This window comes from Haemaphysalis longicornis, unplaced genomic scaffold (genome assembly GCF_048455015.1).
Source record: "Haemaphysalis longicornis isolate Haplotype H1 unplaced genomic scaffold, Haemaphysalis longicornis Haplotype H1 scaffold_55, whole genome shotgun sequence".
In the NCBI taxonomy this organism is placed as follows: domain Eukaryota; kingdom Metazoa; phylum Arthropoda; class Arachnida; order Ixodida; family Ixodidae; genus Haemaphysalis; species Haemaphysalis longicornis.
Window position 1 is genome coordinate 136,077 of NW_027526394.1, and position 21,687 is coordinate 157,763.

General features: G+C 45.2%; 1 long non-coding RNA gene across 1 annotated transcript in view; it reads left to right on the plus strand.

The window, feature by feature from the left end:
- The first annotated feature begins 1,405 nt into the window (after positions 1-1,405).
- The window catches only part of LOC144140907 (uncharacterized), a 49,127-nt gene continuing 28,845 nt past the window's right edge, over positions 1,406-21,687 (plus strand). The window contains exons 1-2 of the long non-coding RNA XR_013316384.1: positions 1,406-1,526; positions 16,620-16,771. This is a non-coding gene — a long non-coding RNA (uncharacterized LOC144140907). The remainder of the gene's footprint in view (positions 1,527-16,619; positions 16,772-21,687) is intronic.

Here is a 21,687-nt window from a genome sequence, read left to right on the forward strand (position 1 = left end):
GGAAGATGATAGGCGTAACATTAAGGGACAAGAAGAGAGCGGAGTGGGTCAGAGAACAAACGCGTGTTAAGGACATATTAGTAAAAATTAAGAAGTAATGGACGTGGGCAGGGCATTTATTGCGAAGGCAAAATAACCGTTGGTCATTGAGGGTAACAGAGTAGAAACCTAGAGAAGGCAAGGGCTGCAGGGGGCGGCAGAAAGTTAGACGGGCCGATGAGATCAAGAAGATTGCTGGGATAAATTGGTCGCATTTAGCACAGGACCATGGCAATTGGAGAATAATGGGAGATCCCTTTGCCCTGCAGTGGTCGTAGATAGGCAGGTGATGATAATGATGATGAGGATGATGATGATGAATGACGTAGCCCTTCAATTTGTTCATTGAGGCTACGGAATGATCTGTATAACCTATCTCTTTTGCGGCAATAAAATGAGAGGCACAGTAATACACTTCTCTGTTTCTGTTGCTATTTCGGCTGCCTCGATCATTACGTGTTATATATGACGAAGACGGTACACCAGGACGCACTCATGAAACAAAGGCTGCGAGCCCGCATGGCAATATGTTTGACAACGTAAGCAGCAATGCCTTTCCTAATCAAGACGGACATTTTTACCAAGCTCATGCAACATGTCATTAAGCCAACGGCCAGTTTGCCCTACGTAATTCTTAGCGGAGGAAGGGGTACCTACCTCTAACACTTTCATCTAACTCAAGTGCTACAACCCGTTTTCTAGGTTGAGCTTTACTCACCAGAATCGTCGAGCTATGATGCCACAAGGTTTCTATACTGCTATAAATCTGACGTCCATGGTTCGAATCCCAACCTGTGCAAAGATCGCCTAATTTTTTTGACGCCCGTTATTTTTGTGTTCACAATACGTTCGCTGATAAATATAGAGTCAGTACAAGCGATCGTGGACTTGGCTCTTATTTTCTGAGTGTTCAGGGTTTTTTGCTCTCTTCGTCCGCCACGCATTGCACATTCTATCGGCAATTCTGTCTACCGTAACGGCCGGGTTTTGACAAGAACAGCTAACTGTTGCGCGCAGATTAAAACACGCATTCCGTCCCTTCTTTAACGAATGTATTTTACACTGGCATACCGCCCTTACTCACTTGTTCGGCTGCAGTTGATCGGACAGTGGCATTTAAAAGGTTAGATTTTTTCGAATGCACAAATTTTACTTTACGTATGAACAAATGAGGTATGCAGCCCTTTGACGTTTGGAGAAGTTTTCAGTTTATTAAAGAGCAACAAAAATTTTGAAAATAACTCTATTGGTGAACTTCCAAACAAATAAGTTCCACCGCACCTTTCATCAAAACGAAAAAAAAATTTTGCCAAAGCCGTTTACACGCTATATATAGTGCAGTTGCCTTTTTATACTGGTAAGTGGCTGATAAGCTGCATCTGGTATTTTCTCTGTTGAAAATGGAGCGCTTTGTGTTCGGCTATGTTGCTGTTGTCTTTACTGTCTTCAGTTTAACGACTGCTGCGTCACAGAATCTTCTGTACGAGGTAAAAATGCATTTCTTGAAATACGCATTGTGCTTTTTTTGCAGTAGTCTCAAGTGAGGCATCATAAATTTTGAAAGCGATAATGCCTAGCGAAGTCTTCTATTCCGAATACTTTACTACTGCTTCAAAAGAACGAAGTCCTTGCGGCGCGCTGGACGACAACTAAAATGCCCAATAAAAGTCTAGTTGCTAGATATAGTTTCCCTTCTCGCAAACGAATATCATTTTCTTTAGCTTAAAAACGCGATGGTTCAGAACAAATTTCCTGCAACTCCGTGTAGACCATTTTATATAGGATATCTACTCCTGGTGCTGCTGGCAAACCTTTTAGGTCTGAGAAAGATGTTCTGTTGGTAACTCCATAGCGAGTAGAAACCCGTCATTATCGTAATAATTGCTCAACATAGTTTTCTGCTGGAGCGTTTACTTTCACACGAATAAACAAAGAACCTAAAGTATTATTTAAAACCCGCATTTAGCGTTGTCACATTTACAGGAGGCACAAGGCCGAAAGGAGCACCGCCTAAGCGGCGGAACAAACTAATAGCCATGGAATATCTTCTTTGCCGCGTATACTTCATGATCACTGTAGAATACTGCGGCGCTTCGAGGGTGCCCTTTTATTCGCTTTTTCACGCGGGTCCGCGTTTCAAATTGAGTGGAAAGCAATAAAGGTTCTTTTGTAAACTACGCTACGCCATACACTTAGTGTTTACTGTGGTGGGACGCCTTGAATCGGGAGATAGCAACTCAGCCCGCCCTGTACGCTTAAATGACACCAGGGCAGTCCACAGTCCAAGAAATATTCGCCAAAAAGTAGCGCCTACTTTCACAGGGGGGTGCAAACTTGGGGTGAAAACTTCTGTTATAGCAGGATTTGGAGGCCATGAAAGCTTGTGGGTATTCAGTTTGATGTTCTTTTCAAGCAGTGCCTCAAATGGCACGCCGGCTCATGGACGCACTGTATGGAAATGGGAAATTACGCAATGTTATTACTTCCTCTTTTTCACCACTTGTAGCAGACGACAATTATCATAATCATTTTGATTATGCTTCTCACGACCTGTCGCATGCTCTCGTGCCTTCTCCGGCTCGCGGCCACTTTTTCTACCAGATTCCAGTAGATCTTCATTCTATTAAGACGTGTCGCTCCGCTTTCTGAACATCGCGCTGCAGCTGGAGGACCACGAGATCCAGCACACTATATTATCAGGATTGTATCAGTTATAATAGAACGCGCAGTTAGGTAAGCCGCTATTTTGGTCCACGTGGCGGTCAGAAGCCCATGCAGAAATTATCTATATTTACATCTAGTAGGAGCGCTCCTTCGTACCGTTGCTATTCTGAGATAAGGTGTTGAAAATGTTTTCAGCATAACACAGGAACAATGCTCAATAAAAGCAAGCTTGCATGCGCGGAGCCCAGCCATTGAAGGGACCTGTGGTATGTTCCAAATATGCAGGAAACATAGCGCAAAAGATAATAATTTCTCATGACGAAAGTGGGTAGTCCACAAAGGTATGAGAGTTACTCAGTCTTATATATGAGCGAGCCGCCCTGCTCTACTGATGGAATGAGATTGTGTTCAGTTGAGCACCGGATACGGCTCACACGGATTACGACGTAGTAGTGGCCGCGTTGGCGTCTGTCGCTTATAGTATCAATAGTGATGTAATTGGCAGCACATTAATTTTTTGTTATTGTGGAAACATCAAAGTTGCCTAATATGCCAGAATCATTAAAAAAATTTCAGCGTAGTGATGATTCCTGCTTTTTTATGTCTCGCGAATAGGTTGCCGACCATCTTGCGAATATTAGTGAGGGCGTGATTGACACGAAAGTGTCCCATTAGTTGCTTGATAACAAAGGAATTACCAAAAACGTGAAACAGGTGTGGCCGCATAATATGGTTTGGCACAGTACGTCATGACAAAATCTCGAATAATGAAGCCCTACAATAGCGTGGCTGGCTGAAGTTTTTATCTGAAACAAACTCTCAGGCAGCAAGGACATGTAAATATAAAATAAATGTATGCCGTAACATTTCCCCATAATATGATTTTTAAAAGACAAATCTCACATTTCAAGGAACAGCCACTTGCAAAATAGGATAATAAAAGCGCGATAGGCTCGCAACAAGACCGCTGGATACTGCGTGGGAAATGTTGCGGGTATTATGAACAGCTGCTCAGGGGCGGCAGAACGTACATGCAAGGCTGTGGCGGTGTCGCCAAGCTTCGCCTACCAAACCTGCCAGCGCGCCGCCTTATCAAAAATGCGTCAAATCAAGCCCTTTCTGCTTGGCATATACTCTTGGTACATAAATCAAAGCAAGAGGTCCTGCAGAAAGCGGTGATTGTCGAGTAAAAATGAAAGTAGTGCAGGTGACGTGTTGCTCAACTTCACCAAAAGTGGAAGTGAAAGAGGAGAAAGGAATATCAGCTGTATATATTGCTTTCTCTGCAAACAAGGCTTTTATGGCCGCCAAAAGCTGGTAGCACCAAATCACGAAATTTCAGATAAAAAACAGTTATTAGGATTTTATTGTCAGTTAAAATATGCGATAGTGTAGACACCAATAACACTGCGTATGTCAGGTCTAAACTTAGCATTCTTGATCTGTTCGCGCCTTACTTAAAGAACCTAAGAGTTAGCACGCGGCCACTTTTTCTGTCGAGCAAGCTATCTCTTTTACGATTCACGGTCAAAAATAATTTCGGCCGCTCCTGTAATGCAACATGACTTCTGGGAACTGCATGGCCTAATCTTGAGGGAGCAGCCCTTTGGCAGGCGTCTGCGGGCTGAGCCGCGATGTCGGTGTAACCGAGCGAACTTTGGCAAGACAGACGCGAGAAAGAAAAATCTAACAATTATTTGATTAATTGATTGATTGGCTGTTTATTGGAGGAGGTCATAGGACCCTGGAGGGGATGGGGGAGAGTGGGAAAATGGAAAAAATATGAAAATAAAAGTAATTGATAACACATTTGCACTTTTTGTCCCATTAGAAAGTCAGTTCGCACTTGTCACAGAATCACTGACCCATACAGGGCTGAGTCAATCACCAATCAAACTGCCTTATAGAGACCATTCTGGAGAGAGAACTCTACAATTGGCTCTAATAAAGAGGAATTAGCACGCATTTGGCTAATATGGTCCTGTTCATCACACGGGATGGAGTGTAGTGTTTAAAGTTCCGATCGTCCTTGTGAAAAGGCAGAGCACATCCAGATAAGGTGGTAAAGATTGGAAACGACTGATTCACCACAAAATATGCACTTTGAAGTATATGCTGTACGAGGATAGGTCCATTTAAAGAGAATGTCGGGGGTATATGCACAGTTTGTGTATATCTTGTTTGCAATAACTTCTTTTCTGGGGAGACGTTTTAGAGGTGTGAGGAAACCCACAGGGGAGGGTTCCTGGAGGCGCTTACGACTAAAGATCTTTGCTTTGAGGTAGTTTTCAGGCCAGGTCGCGTCCTGTGGGGGTGGGTCAGAAGAAACCATGGGAGGATGTGAGAGACTCTCCCAGGCAGCCATGTGGGCTAACTGGTTCCCTGTGTCACCCTCGGAGTGCGCCGGGGTCCAAATCAAACGAACGGATCCGAATTCTTGCCGTAGCTCCTGAATTTGTCTCAGTATAGTAGTGGCAGTTCACGAAGTAGTGGCAGTTCATATTTAATTAACGAAGTGCCACGTGGGAGTCTGTGATAACGCGTAGCTTCGTTTGAGGAATTGACGGGCGATTTATTTGGATTCTTTGAAGGGCACCTAGAATTCCTAAAAGTTCGGCTTCTGCTACTAGGCCACGGATTTGTGAGATATTGCAGGACCCATCCAGGGGTGGAAATTCAGGGCAAGTCCAAGCTACCGCTGCGGCATTGTTGGCTACTGCTGCGTCTGTGAAAACATCTAGCTCGTCAATGGCTTTGTCTTGCCGTATACGCCTAACAAGACGCTCTCTAGCCGCCGGGTTGGAGCGCCGTATAGGCTGTCGTCTGATGAGTCCAAGCGGTGGACGTTCCCATGGGGGGATAGTACCTTGAAAGGGTGCCCCCTCAAAGACGCTGTTCAACGCGTCCCATTTTAAGATTGCTTGTCTTTGCAGTGAGCATTCTAGGCGCGTTTGAAAACGTAGCTGAGTTTTCTCCACCAGTTGTCGTATCGGAGGAAGAGGAACTGCCAACTCTAGAAGATCATTTCTGGTGTGTCGATGGAGATCCGTGATGGTTCGAATCATAGAACGATTTAGTATTTCCAAATCGCGCAGGTGCCGGGGGCTGAAGTTATATACTGGAAAACCGTATGCTAGCCGGCCATGGGCCACTGCTCTGGCGAGAGTTTGACAAGAGGCTTGTGGTGAACCACCGTACTTACTTGAGGTGCGAGTAATAAGATGCATCGTAGCACGCCAGGTGGTACGAAGGCTCAGAATCCATGCTTGAGGGCTATTGCAGCTGCTCAGTTGGAGACCGAGAAGTCGGACGGTTCCGTTTTGGGATGAAATTGATGTACCGCCGAAATGAAGGGTCAAGATATGAGACAGATCAGTTTTGCGTTTGCCGTTGATGCGTTGATGCTGACAAATTCCGTCTTCTGTGGTGAGAGTTCTAGGTTGAAGGCGGACAAAGAGCGTTCTAGGCTAAAAACGGCAGCCTGAAGTTCTGACTGCATGGCTTCCTTGCCATCGTAGTCGGCCGCTTCTGTCCAGACGACGACATCGTCGGCGTACAGGGCGAATCGAGCTGAGGTATCCTTTTCAAGCTGTCGGGCCACAGGGGTCACCGCAAGGTTGAACAGCATTGGTCCGAGTATGGAGCCTTGAGGAACTCCTCGGTCTACGTAGTAAGTGGTGACTTCATGACCTGGATACTTCAGTTGTATAGGGCGATGTTAAAGGAAATGTCGAATCCAGGCTTGTGCCTTGGCACTGGAAAAGCCTGGGACAGCTCTTCTAGGATGCCGTTTTGGCAAACATTGTCAAAAACATTGCGTATATCTAAAGAGAGGACGTAATCTGGGATGCATTTTCTGGATTTACGGTTGATGACTCGTCGCAGGAGCCATAGGACGTCATGCGTTCCGAGATTCGGGCGGAAGCCAGTTTGAGCTGGGTGGAACCAGCCTGTGCGTTCAGATGATACTTCAAACGATTATTTATCAGTCTTTCTATTATCTTGCTTAGAGTAGGAGTGATTGCAATGGGTCGCAAAATTTCAGGTTTCCTAGCATCCTTTCCTGCCTTGGGAATAGGGTGTATGATCGTTGTTTTGAGGTATTCAGGAACTTCGCCTGATTCCCATGACCGATTAATAAGCTCGAGAAGAATAGAATTCTCTTCTTGGGGCAGATTCCGGAGGTCCTGCCAGGTGACTGCGTCGTGTCCTGGGGCAGACTTAGGCTTCCCTTGGTAGAGTGCTATTGGGAGTTCCCCATGTGTAAAGGGACTATCTAGAGAAGGGTGAGATTCTGGTATCTTAATAACAGAAAGGGGTTGCAGGCAACTGGAGTCGGATGTCGCATTGGGAACAAGGTTTTCACGATAGCCTTTTCAACATCCGTGTAATTCATGTGTAGGCATATTTCTTCGACGATTGAGAGCTTGGTCTTATTCTTGCCACACAGGTCACGAAAGATTGCCCAAAGGCGTGCTAGTTCGTCTAGAATGTATTTGCATCTTTGGCTCCTTGAGAGGCGCTCGTGCTGTGCTAGTTGTTGTGTTTTGATTATCTCATTCAGCGTGTTTTGTAGACCAAGGGCCTCTAGCTTCTCATTTGTGGTTCTGATCGGTATTCCTATGGCCCTTTTGTACGCTCTTTTAATCAGGTTCTTTACCTTGGTCTTTGCTTCGGTTTCAGTTTGAGGAAGGGAGTCGTGTACGCAATTTTTGATATTATATACGCTCGTATGAGTCTTATTATATTGCCTTCTTTGAGGCTGTGCTGAGCACGAGGGCGCGGGTTCAATTCCCTGCCGTGGCGGCCGCTTTTCCTATGGAGGCGAAAAGCAAAAATGTCCTTGTGTGCGAGATTTCGCCGCACGTTAAAGATACCTAGGTGGTCAAAATTAATCTGGTGCCCTCCACTACGGCGCGTCTCATCGCCTGCGTTGCGTCGGTGGGTTAACCCATACATTCAATCAATCAATGCTTGAGTCCATAGTATCGATTGGGTACCCTGGATATGAACCTCATAATTTGGTTCACATTTTTCTCCGTGGCGTTGACCACATCGGTGTTTTAACCGTTTTCTTGTATTCTGAGGCATATTGTTTTGATAGTGTTCTCCTTCGGAATAGGTCTGTTCTGTGGGGTAAGCGTGATCATCTCATGCTCTCTTAGCGTTTCTTTGGTCGATTCTCGCTACTTCTTAACCAGTAGTTCTGATTTCTCCTGAGAGAAATCCAGGCCTCTCGAAGTTAAGAATTCCACAACCTGGGTTATGGCTTCTTGTAATGTGCTCTGTGACCATCGCTTCCTCCTACCACCCATAATGGGAAGTCAACCGCATGTATGGAGTGGTTGAGTTTCTCAATTTTATTAAGTTTCTCAGGGAGGCGTATTATCGCCATGTTGATAAGACAAGGTGATAACACCGAGCCTTGCGATGTTCCACTATTAATCATGTGGAATTCCTTCGATTCAATTTCTCCAAGCTTTATCTTGGCAGTTGTCTTCTTGAGAAAATTTGCTACATAGTTAGGGCCTTTTTTCCGAGTCTGAGTTTATCGACGGAATTTAGGATCGCCTGGCGGCTGACCCTGTCGAATGCTTTGTAATGTCGAGTCGTACAAGGGTTCTCGTGTCCAAGATAGATGTTCCTTCTCCGTCTATTATTGCTGGTTTTAGTTGTAGGAGTATATCCTGCTTCGAGAGGTTTGCTCTAAAGACAATCATCGTGTCTGGGTAAAGGCCGCTTGACTCCATGTGTTTGTTGAGTCCGTTAAGGATTATGTGCTCGACGAGCTTCCCAAGGCATGATGTAAGCGAGATTGGCCTAAGGTTGGTAAGATGTATCTTTTTTTCTAGGTTGGAGAAGCATTACTATATTGGCTTTCTTCCATGTTTCGGGAGTTGGCCCTCCTTCCAGACTTGATTGAAGAATTTGGTGAGTGCTTCTATGAAGGTGTCGTTCATGTTTCCTATGATTTTATTCGTGATGCCGTCGGGTCCCGGTGCCGATTTCGGCTTGAATTATTGTATGGCCGCACTGACCTAGCTTTCCGAGATTGGTCTGTCGAATGTGGCGTTCAGCGCCCCGTGGTTTTATTAGGTCCTCTTCTTTGCCTTCGTACAGGAGAATAATCTTCTTTAGGTTTTCTCCTTGAACCGTTTTGCTGCCTTCTGGATTAATTAGATACATGAAGATGTTCCACGTGTTTGCTTAAGTAATCTGCAAGTCCATTTTATTGCAACTGTCGTGCCAGTTTTGTCTCGATAGTTTTTTTGCGTGTTCTTCTGTTTGCTTGTTTATCGTTGCTATTTTTTTATGTTTCTGTTGTGTTTTTTGGGAGCCCAGTCTTCTGTGTAGGCTTTTCTTTGCCTCCCACATGTGTAAGAGTCGGGAGTCTGCTTGCTGCAGGTCGGATTTTTGTGGTATTGTTTTCATGGCTGTCCAAGCGACCTCTTGTAGTTTTTTATCCATTCATGTATATTCTTTTTTAGCGCAGTGTTCTCCGTTTTGCCTTTTTTCTTGTGTATCTGATTTCTGTGAACTTATCTTATTCCGTATTGCGGGTTTCTTTGCCTTTTCGTTTTTGAGGAAGTCCTGTTTCCAATGTACTTGGTACTATGTAGTGGTCGCTTCCGAGATTTTCGTGTAGGTTAACCAAGCCGAATTTTCCTCTGAAGTTTTTCGTGAACGTTACGTCTGGTGTCGTGCCTGTGCTGACACTGTTGCCCGTCCTTGTCGGAAAAGTCGAATTGGTTTAGAGAAAAATGTCAATTAAAGCGGAGAGTTGGGCGCGTTCGTTGCTGCTGACTAATGAACTGATACTTCCAGCGAACTTTTGCACTTAGCGAAATTTAGAAGACGTTATCGAACTGATAGAGAAGTTTTCGAGGCTTTTGTGATTAACAGGGAGGGCGAGAACTGCGTCAGTGCCCCATCTTTGGCACTTTCAACAAGTTAAATCCACTTTTTGGTAAGAGAGGGGGTGTCCCATAAATATGCGAAATCGGCGACTGTGTGCACACGTGTCGGGGAAGATCATTTCTTGTAATGTGACCAGGCGTTACTTGTGCATCAATGAAAAAGTGATAAGAGCGAGTGTAAACATTGCGCCGTTTCATTTCTGCGGAATCGTGTGCGTCTTTGTTTTTGTTTTTTCGAATCATGAACATATATACGTGTTTTCCTGTTCCCCTTTTCATAAACCAAGTTGAAGTCTATAGCCTGTGTTTCGTCTTTTCTTTCTTCGTCCTGTGCTAAAGTTCGCTAGAAATACGAGTTGGAGAAAAAATTATGCCCACACCATCACACCCAACGTTACTAGAATAAACTCAGTTTCGGAGCTCCGCATCTCCGCCAGCGGAGGAGGGTGGGCCAAACGGCGGTCGCGAGAACTAGCGGCGCTGCAGTCAAGTCTTGCGCTACTCCCGGGGCGTCGTCTGCTACTGCGGCGGCGGCGGCGTGCCGTGGTGGGCCGCCGCGGAGTTGCTCGTGGCGGCTTTCTAGTAGTGCTATGGCCAAACTTAAACATTTATCATCCTTGCCGTCGACAAACTTCAAAATTAGTCATCCTTCCAGTTGACACCCCGCATCACATTTGCGCACTGTTTACGTAGATATGCAACTAAGGCGGTAAGTTGGGCGAGTTGGGTACTGTCTAAGGAAATCATCGTACTAGCGGACACTGAACAGAGACAGAGGTAAAAGAGGCGACGAAACACAAGCTAGATGTGTTCTAGCGTGTGTTTCGTCGCCTCTTTTACCTCTGTCTCTGTTTAGTATACGCTAGTACGATGATTTCCTTAGTAGATATGCATACGGTTGTCTGTATGAATTGACTTGCGTGCGTTGCTCATTGGTTGGCTGATTCGACGGTGGGCCTATATTTGAGCTGTGTAGATTGCGTGTAACTTCCATATACAGGATTTTCTTAGCGAGTGAGCATTTTCAGCGTAATTCCGATAACTACTGAGCTGTCTTATCTCGACCAAAAACGACCCAACAAGTTCGTAAGATAGTGACTTTTATTTTATTTATTTATTTAATTGAGGTCACCCTCAAGGCCCGGGTAGGGCGTTACAGAGGGGCGTGAGTATAATAGGTACAGATTTATAATAAGCAGACAAAAAAAGCAAGCGTACAATGCAAAATAATGACGTAACAACAAAACAATGTACTGAAGACAAGAGGCACAAACAGGGTATGTGCAAAAAAGTGGACTTACACAATATACAAGAACATTGTAGAAAAAAAATATTCTTGTTTCCTGCTATTTACAAAAAAGGCGTTATAGAAAAACAGTAACCATGCTTTACACTATTTTACAATGCTTTACAAGTTTTCGCGACGGCTATCCTTAGCGCAGAGTGCAAAATGTTACAGCAACTTCACCTTTTTTCTTGCATTTTTTTACTTTTTCAGACAGCTGTAGTTCCTGATTGCTTTTCTTGCAAAAAAGAACATTCGCATCACAATGTAAAACTTGACTACTCTAGCCATCATATCTTGATCATGAGCAGTGCAGCCCAAAGAAGGCAAAGGAAACCAACTCCTCCGAGGTCGTTTCTAACTTCCCTTTCAGCTCCACGATTTCTTTCTTCTGCTTCTCACGAGCTGCTGTGGCCCTGAGAAACTTTCTTCTAAGATTTTTCATTTTACGCTTCTTAACGATTGCCCTCGCTGGTCTCTTCTGTCGGATCTTTCTACGTTGCCTTAAGCAATTCGGACAGATCGGCCGTGATGTGAGAACCGAGCAGTTCTTCGCATGTACTCTGATTGATTGATTGATTGATTGATTGTAGGGTTTAACACGCCGACGCAACGCAAGCGATGAGGCGCGCCGTAGTGGAGGGCTCCGGATTAATTTTGACCACCTGGGGATCTTTAACGTGCGCCAAAATCTCGGACACACGGGCGTTTTTGCTTTTCACCTCCATCAGAAAAGCGGCCGCCGCGGCCGGGAATCGAACCCGCGACTTCGTGCTCAGCAGCGCAACGCCTTAGCCACTGAGCCACCGCGGCGGGTCGCATGTACTCTGTCGCTAGGCGAGTCGTCAGTATGGACTAGTGCTCCTTCACACACCTTCAGCTCTTCAACTTCACCAAGCAGGCGTTTTTACACTTTTTACACTGTACGACAGCTGTTTGCGTTGCGTGCTGTAGCCGTTCTCTACGCAGTTAATCTGCTCGTCTACTACAACTGTCTTTGGCACAAGCAAGTCTGCATTCACAAGCCGGCTAGTGTAAAATATTCCACACCTTTTGTTCGTTGCCTCGTCGTAAAAACGCTCGAAAATCCACTGCTTTGAAGGCAGCGTGACACTTTACAATTTACCAATTGTCAGTGTGAGGCAGGGCAACTCTGAGTCACGGCAGCGTTGTTAATAATCGCTTGCCTTTCGTCTTGCTGTTCTACTTCCGGCGGCTCCACCGCCGAAGAACTAGGCACTGGACTTTTGCGGGGCACCGTGCGTTTTTGGGGTGATTTGCGCCTTGATCCCGAAAGTTGCGGCTTCGATATATGGGGTGGAAGTGCTGGGAACAAACGCGGAATGGCACCGGGCGCGAGCTCCCACTTTCCGCGTGCTATCAAAATTTCTTGTCCGGCAACAACATGAAGGTAGTGCTTTACAATGTCGTCATCTTCAAAATCAATGTCACAGACTTTGCATTTCGCAGTTAGCTTTTTATCTTTGCGATGTAAAGCTTGCTCCCACCTTTTGAATTCCGTAGGGTCCTTTGGTGGCCCGAAGAAGTGGCGTGAAGTGGAGTCGCCGTTGCGGTAGCTGCTCTTGCACCCCGGCCCAAAGCAAGTCGGCATGCCGAACCGTGGATGAATCTCTTGCTCCTCCTACGCTTTGTACATGACGTACGTGTCTTCGTGCAAGCTCCTTCGCATGGCCGAAAACAATTCCAAAAATGACCGACGAGCAAAGCGTCCACATCGCTGCCAACGTTACTAGTAATGTTGGTCGCTGCAAAGCACGCGAACTTGCACCGACCAGCTTAATGAAAACCTTCTGTAGTGAAGGAGGCGCCGACGCTCGCTAGGCAGAACAACACGTGTTTTGCCTGGCTTCAGGCAAAACACGTGAGGGTGGTCGTTCCGGCCCGCATGGCAGTACGACAGTTTTTGTGAACCTCATCAGTGGGAGGCCCCGTTAACCAGCTTCCGGTGTAGAGTTCCTGTGCTGAATTTTTATGTGCGCCGGGCTGGTCCCACCTTCTACGGCATTTCTAATTAATTCCGGGTGAATAAAAATCATATGCTCTTTTGTTGCTTCCACCGAGTACCTGACTTTTGGAATGTTTCAAGCGAATACGCATTACGCCCGCGAACGGCTGAATGCGTATTCGATCATATTTAATCGCGTACTGCTAATATGGAATTGCTTAAACAACTGCCTTATGCAGCTCCTTTGGAAGGTAGTAGGGTTGTTGTTTTTTGACACCCCTTTCCTTTTACGCAACCAAAAAATGCTTTCAGGTGGTTTTGAGGCATCTTGTGCGTGAGCAAATTCTGCATCTTCCCTGTTTCCACAAGCCTGTCAAAAGTTGCCATGACACTGTTCATACGTATGGGGAGTCCTAAAAATACGGTTTTCTTGAGACCCTCAATTGCTTATTTTTTTTGTGCATCCTGGAGTCCTGTTATATACAATTCAGCCTTTAAGAAAGTCCTCATTGAATCCTCATTCGCGTTTCGCAGAGGTGCCTTGTACGATCAGGTGGAGGGATTTCTTGAGTTCAAAACATCAAAAAGGCGGTCAAAGATCCTTATGAACGTAGGCGTGGAATCCGCACCTTTAAATTGTGGATTAAAGCTTTAACGTGATTTCGCAAAAGTCGAGTGCATCTGCGAGAGATGAACTGAGCGCCAGAACTGTAGGCGAACTTTCATCTTCGGTGATCTAATGTCTCGTATGCACCACAAACAGCGCTGAGGCCAGAGGAGGTGAGACGAACCCGGCGCATATAAAAGTTGAGAATAGGAACTCTACATCGGAAGCTGGTTAACGGAACCTCGCACTGACGAGATTCACAAAAACTGTCGTGTTGCTGCACAGGCATAAAGGCACGGCTTTTACAAACGTGTTGGTTCCTTTTTGGTCGAGATACGACAGCGCAGTACTTATCGAAACTACGCTGAAAATGCTCACTCGCTAAGAAACTCCCGTATATGGAAGTTAAACGCAATCTACACAGCTCAAATATAGGCCCACCGTCGATTATTAGCCAGCCAATGAGCAACGCATGCAAGTCAATGCGCATACAGACGATCGTATGCATATCTACTCAGACAGTGCACAAATGGGATGCGGTAACGTCGACTGGAAGGATGAAGATGTTTAAGCTTGTCGACCGGGAAGATGATATATGTTTAAGTTTAGCAATAGCAGTACTAGAAAGCCGCCGCGGTACGTCGGGGCGGCGGCCCGCCGCGGACGGCTGCTGCGGCCAGCTGCGGCGGCCCGCCGCAGTGGCAGACGACGCGCCGAGAGTAGCGCAAGACTCGACTACAGCGCCACTAGTTCTCGCGCCCGCCACGCGGCCCGCCTCTCCGGCAGAGCTTTCAAATTGAGTTTATTCTAGTAACGTTGATCACACCAGGGTCCCCTCGCGGGAACCCTGGTGTGATGCGACGATGAAGGGGGTTCCATTGTGCGTTTCCGTTGGGTCGATTACTCGAATTGCGTGAGCAATCGTCGGGTAATGTGAGAGAGAGAGAGAGAGAGAGAGAGAGAGAGAGAGAGAGAGAGAGAGAGAGAGAGAGAGAGAGAGCAAGCGTAGCGCGGGCGACCGTCGACTGAGAGCCGGGCCGGAGCGCGGCACTCCGCTTATATGCGCAGCGCGCCCGAAGGAGAGGAGACCGCGGAGAGAGAAAGCGCTGCAGCAGCACAGCGCGCTTGCGCCGCGCGCATCGCTGCCCACCGGCGGATTGAGAGAACGCGCCGCACTGCGCGCGCCACAGATGTTGGGGGAGAGGGGGCGCAATCACGGTGAGAGGAGAGGGGGTGAGCGGAGGAGAGACGCAGCTGTGCGGATGGGGACAGCGACGACGCAGGAAGGACAGGGCGGCCTGCAAGAGATGCTCCTCTCAGCGTCGCATCTAAAAGGTGGAGGTGTTGGGAGTCCATCCATGAAGTACGGCCTCTTTTGGCCTATCTGTGGTATCCCCCACGCGCTGCAAAACGCGACGGTGGTTGCCTATCTCCCATCTAGATATCGGGGTTTACCGACAGTTCGTTTGCACAGTTGCGGATAACCACTTCTGATGACATGCAAACTTTCGAACATCACTCTTCTCCGGCCTTAGCACCTCAGCTCCCAATACTCTCAGCCTGGCGCAGTTGATAGCTATTGAAGCCATTACCGCGAGTAGAGATTTTAAAGACCCTTGAAAGTATTTCGTCGCGGCCATTGTGGCGGTAGCGGCCGGTTGGACGGAAACAAAGTTTAGTTCATTTGAAGCAAGCAAGCTGTCCGTCATTGAGCCAAAAAGCTTAATTTGTCACAGAAGAAACTGTTCGACATGTTGGCCAATTTGCGCACGTTTTAAATGCCAACTACTGATATAACGGTGGCTTTTCGCGACACTTTCGAGTTCGTCATCCGCGGATTTGCCTGTATTTTACAAAATGCAGGTGCCAAAAATTATAGGTGAATTCGAAAAGTATCGTAAACAGTGCTCTCAACCTTGTTTGTGAGGTTTCAGAAGCTGAATCAGCTGGGGCAGAATAACCTAGTCCTATTTTAACCATTCGCAAGCCTCACTGTACGCCTGCAGTAACTTTGCACAGTGTGGATTTTACAAAGAAAACAGTGCAAGCACAACCTGAGATGAATGCAATCGTACTTCTTGTATACTGCGGTGGTCCCGTAGACGAGATTTTTTGGCTCCGGGCTAGCACAAGCAGCTGCAAGTTGAAGTAGTTCTTTTGTAAATGCGAATTTTGAAAGAGCGAAATTACGCTTTGCTAAACACTGAGGTTACCAACTCAAAGTTTACAGGTTTTTAAAGGCGCCGCATGGGTAAAACGAAAGATAACTGCCCCCCCCCCCCCAAAAAAAAACTAAAAGGACGAATTAAAGAAAAAGCTTACCAGGGAGTAGCCCTTAAAAGACCTACTTATAGCATCGTCAAAAGCTTTTACCGTTGAAAAAGTATAATTTTCCATTGATCAGCATATTGTTTATTATTCTATGTTGTTTATTTACGCATTCTGATAAGATAAAGAACAAATTCTCCTAAAAAACGCAAAAATGTGATGGATTTGAAAAACGTTCTGGGCCAAAAATATTCTTCTTGCTCTGTAATGCTACTGACCTAATGTTAATGCTGAGCTTCTAGCGGCAATACAGCGTACAGTTCTAGGCAGTTTTGTATGCGTTGCAAGTACAACAATATGCCATTCCACCAAATTCAAATGTCTATTGTTGTCTAGTGAACACAGAAAACTTGCTGGGTTTTAGCGAAATATGACAAACGCTAGTAAATATAAGACCACCGTTTCGCACAATAACCCTTCATTAGCTTTAAAAATTGTTGTCTTCGAAAAATCTACTAAACAACAAAAAATATTATTCTCTAAAAACAACTCATGGTGGTGATGATAGTCATTACGAAGAGCTGCGGACGTCTAATAAAGGAGGAGAGATCCACGACAGTAGCCACAAGCATTCTCAGAGAAGGGATACGGGAAACTGTTTCTGTGAACTTCCATTTACCAATTATGTGTTTTTCGTGGGTTCACAATATTGTAAACTTACTACTGCTGTAGATAAAGTGCTAAGGCTCGTTCTTCACTAGTGCTTTGATGTTTGTTTGCATTTTCTTCGCATTTCTCGCATGGCGTAAGGCTTGATAGAAACGATATATTTTCGCCGCTTATTTTGTGGAATTGTGTCTGTGTTCTTATTAGTTTTTACAACAGAACGAAGACATTTACGTCTACTTTCAAAGTGGAAGAGTCTACGGCAATCTGACTTATCCGGACTGTATTCGCACTCACCGAAAAAAACTAAACGAAAATGAGTACTCCTTTCTTCAGTATTCCCAAAAAGGTCCCTCTAAGTAAGTCACTTCATTGCGCCGGTATTGTGCCTTCCCCTTCTCGTAGTGCTGTCTTTGCCTTCGGTCGTATTTTGTGCAGCCTCAGCAGCGCAATTATGCTAGCCCAAATCCAACGTATACCAACCATCTCAATGAATATCTTTACTAAGTGGTTTATACATCAGTTCTATACCTCAGGACTCAAGAGATATATAAACGGTTGTTTCTCATAATACCATAGCTTTAACGTGTTGTATGCCAGTACTACATAATAGATCTCCTATGACCACAAAAATAAAGCGGTAGCTGCTGGTTTCTCCCAGTTCATCAGAATCATCAAATCCTGGTCGACAAGCGCTTCCTCACACTTTTCAGCGGTGTCATTTTCAGTAATTGCCCGAGCTCCTGACAGCTGTTCTTCTTCTAAGGCAGATATGAAAACAAAGATTTTTATTTCTGCGGACGTGATCACTGTGAGTCATCGGAAAAACCCATCTCTGGGGAGAAATACTGAGGGGGAGTCCACATTGAGTAATGTAATGACCTACACAAAACATTGTGAAAACGCATGCGTAGATTACGTTTTGTGACGACGTACAGCTTGCACTGCTATTTAAAACGAAGCAGTGTGTAAAGACACCAAGGTAACTTTCAAATAAATGTGAATACACAAAAAACTTGTATATTGTCCGTGAGATGGATGACCTATATGCATTAAATTATGTTACAACTTTATGCAGCAAAGCTGGGGGAGCTTTGTCGTCAACTCTAAATAGATGAGCTATACGCATTAAAAATTTGTTTTAACTTTATGTGGCAAAGCAAACAGAGCGTTATCGTCAAACGAACCATATATGGCAGGAACGTTGTTTATAAGCATTTCTGACCAGATTATAGTTCCCCGGCGGGTTGGTCAGTGGGTCCGTTGAGGTATCGGGCACTTTTCTTTATGGGTCTAGGTTTGGCTAGGAGTTCCCGAATATGTTTAGTCAGTGTATTGTTTGGTAGTATTGCTTTATGTTCGTCAATAATGTGCATCTACACTAATGTAGCGCCTTAACCTCGCCGATATATTTGTGGAGTATCGAGCCCTAAGGCATGATTAGGGGATTTCACAATATCTATTAGTGTTTTAAATGCAGAGCAATTTTTTAACTCACGATGTCACCCGGCGTTGCAGGCGTTCCTCGGCGTCCGCAAGTGCCGTTCCAGGTGTGCCCTCTCCTCCACTCCTCCTCTCCCGCATCACGCTGCCCTCCTCGCTCTCAACAACAGGTCCGCATCCCTCCCCCTACACTATATAAAAAAATATTACTTACCGGTGCCTGGTTTCGATCCCACGACCCAGCGGGTGGAACGCAAGGTACATGGTGCTCTACCCACTGCGCCACAAAGCCGACGTAGAATGGAAGGCTACGAACGCGCCTTATATCCTTGACTCATTCAAACTACATCAAGAAGCTGCTGATACAACGCATTCACTACCACCAACTCCCCAAACACCTCACGGTAACGCAATACACCCACCCCCTATGCGACGCATTTACTCAAGTCCCCCTCGCGGTGATATGGGCCCTTTATTTAAATTGCATGACTGCAAAAGGAAAAAATATTCGCTACAATCGTCGGATAAAAGATCAATGTTAAAATCAGCGTGGACTACGATAAAATTGTTGGGAGATGGGCCCTTCTGGAACGAGCCCATCTCCCCGTAAGTCAAAGGGCCCATCTCCCTGCGAGGGGGTCTCGAGTAAATGCGTCGCATTTTTTATGGCTCGTTTCATGCATATTTTTTCCTGCACGATTTGGGAGGGAGTCTATTTCATACGTCTATTTTATTTGTTCTTTATTTTCTTAATCTATACATGGGATTGCTTTGATTTTTCACGTACGGTTTGACCAATCTTCTCTGTTTACGGTAGCCAAAAGTTTAGTGGTCAACCGCTTCAATTATGCAAATCAACTTCCAGTTGATGGAAGATGTTTTACTGTTAGTCAGCCTTTGGTGATTTTAGATGCAACGCATCTGTTTAACTCGCCTTGTCCCGCGTCGTTGTCGTGGCGTAGTCTGCATCCCTCCCCTGATCTCCTCGCCGCGGCAGCTGCGCGCTCCACCGCCCTCACCGCAGCGCCATCTGTGCGTCAGCGTGGTCAGCGCGCAGCTTGCACTCGGCTGCGCTCTCTCCCGTCGCCGTGCCAGCCGTGCGTTAGCGCGCAGCTTGCGCTCGGTTAAAAATTTACACCATCCTCCCGGGAGGGGAACCATGGGGTAGATGCGACCCATCGGGGGTGAACATGCTGCGTAAATAGGATACACAACAACAGCAATCCACACGCTGACATCGCCAACATAACGGAAACGCAACGGCAACCTCCAATGCGTTGCACCTACTCCATGGTTCCCCTCACGGGAAGATGGTGTAAATTTTTTTCTTCCTGTTCTTGTCGTTTCTTATGGAGCTTTTTTCATCTTCGTTTACTTGGGCGTTAATGTTAGGTTCGTATTTGTAATACCGTCAGTACACTTTTGTAGCCATCTATTTTTTATTCACCGTGCGCATAGTTAACAAAAATTCGGTATGATGAGTTGTCTTCAATTATGCGATGATGACTAATACATATGCAAGTTGGCCAGGTATGCATTTCTCAGCAACTGTTTGTTCTTACACGGCTTCTGCTTTCTGACAATTTCTTTTTTGTGTGTTGCTGTGGTTATTTGAGCAGTTTTATACTGATATCTTCATTTTGGAGGGTCACGTATAGGGTAATTCTTTAGTATGCATTCACTTTTACGTTTTTCACTGTATTTTCAAGTTCGGCCCGATATATTACCTCCATTTACGCTTTTATACGAATAAATTGTGTAGGCCCCCATTTATGCATTTTAGTGTAAATGCAGTGCTTTAAACTGTGGGTCTGTTTTCAGGACATTTGTGCTGTTGTTTCCGTCGCTATTATCGGGGATTCTGTTTTTGGTTGTCAGGCGAATGTATATTGGTACATCTTTTGTTTCACATGCGCAATATTGGTTTTACTTTTCTGGTGGTTTTCGGTTGTTAAGCTGAATTCAACAAATTATCTCTTTTCGCGGTAGTACGACGATTAATTATGTTAACTTCCGCTCACATATACATTGCACGACGTTACAGCATTGGTACATTTCCATGTTTTAATAGTGTTTCCGTCCTTATTTCTTGGGTTCTTAATTCTTGTCTTAGTGATCTGGGGGAGATTTAATGCATTCTTTTAATCTTGTAAATTGTATAATATATTTCTGAAAAGTTTCATATTTTTCGGTTTTTAAAATTTTGTTTCACCAATTTTCCCCGTTTCCACTATTATAGCAAATTTAATGTATTACTTGCGCCCTTGCGTATATTTGTACAAAAGGAGAATGCTACAGTGTTGGGCGCTTTTAAAGATAGTTTGGTTCGTGCTTCCTTGTTTCACGGGGCATTTTCGTTTTTCGCCTTTTTAACCCAACTCCCCTCCCCTCTTTTCTTAATAAACGTTTTCAACGTTTTAAAGCATTTTGTAGGGAGAAGCATAACATGTGATTTTTATATTACACATTTTGCTAGATAATTGTTTTACCGTTCTACCTTTAGCATTTTTTGGTTTCTCAAAATTCCTTCTGAGAACTAGCTCCGTCGATGTTTTAATAATAAATTTAACTACCCTAATGAAGCATTTTGCGAAAATCCCGGTAGTCATGTGGTTGTCTGTGCTTCCATTATTTTAAATTGTGTTTTCGTCGTCATTTTAGGCGCTTTTTGTTTTTGTCTGATTTTGATGCTGCAGACGCATAGAATGTATATGGTTGATTTCTCACTGCTCACTCTTGTATTTTTTGAGATGGTCAGTATTTTGTATGATAAAGTTTCACCATTTTTTACAACGATCAAAACTATCAACTCCGCCTGCTATATATATTTGGCAAAGGCTTGGAAAAGGTAGGGTAGTCGGCAATAAATGCTACTTGTTTAAACGACTTGACAACGTACACAGATCCAGTTGCAGTTTCATACGCGAGTCGTAATGTCACAAATTATATCGCACAAAAATGTATGAGGCGTCAATTCCTCAGCATAGTTCGTGACATTCGTTCTAGAATGCCTGGTGTAGGTTCCGAACCCAATCACCTGGGCTCTGTTCCACATGGCAGGCGGCTCACGAAAGCAATGAAGGTGAAGTTCTCAAAGATGTTGGCCGAGTTGATAAACAGATGACATTGTTAAGAGAAAAGCGAGGCTAAAGCTTTATGTATACCTATTTCATTAAAAAAACACGGTACGTGAGAAATGAACGGGAAAAACTCCACGTTGTTGCTGGAATGAGTGCCCAAGTACAGAAAGATGACTCTAGATTTTCAAACTCGCAGTCTCATTATTTTAGGCTTCTAGGGTACACAGACCACTAAAGCGACAACCACCATGACTCTGTTTCTCCGAAAGATCCCTCTAGTGGCACGGTACGCAGCGTTAGCCTTAATTTCCGACGCCATGAACTCCACATATACCTCCTGCTTAGGGAGCTCATGACTCCGGTATCATAACCCGACGATCGAAACGCCACGTTATGCCGAGATATGCCTATCCCTATTGCTCAGACAAAAACACTCATTTTTGCAAAATATCCGTTTATGATTCCTCTGCAGTTCTCGCTCTCGGGTACGCTCCTCCCAATTCGGTACATAAGTAGTGGTAGCGCCCAAGGTCACACATACGGCTGTCGCTCGGAGTCATCTGCGAACAACTAGCCGCCAACGCTTACGGACCAAAAGCATCAGCAAGCACGCGGCGGTTAGAACGGGCGCCCACTCTGAAGGAAGGAGCGGGAAGCTCAGACGATCCAGCCTGCACAATCCTGCTCTCGTATAAAACAGGTGATGCGTAGATCAATATTGCACATTCCCGTACAGGAAGCAGTCCATTAGT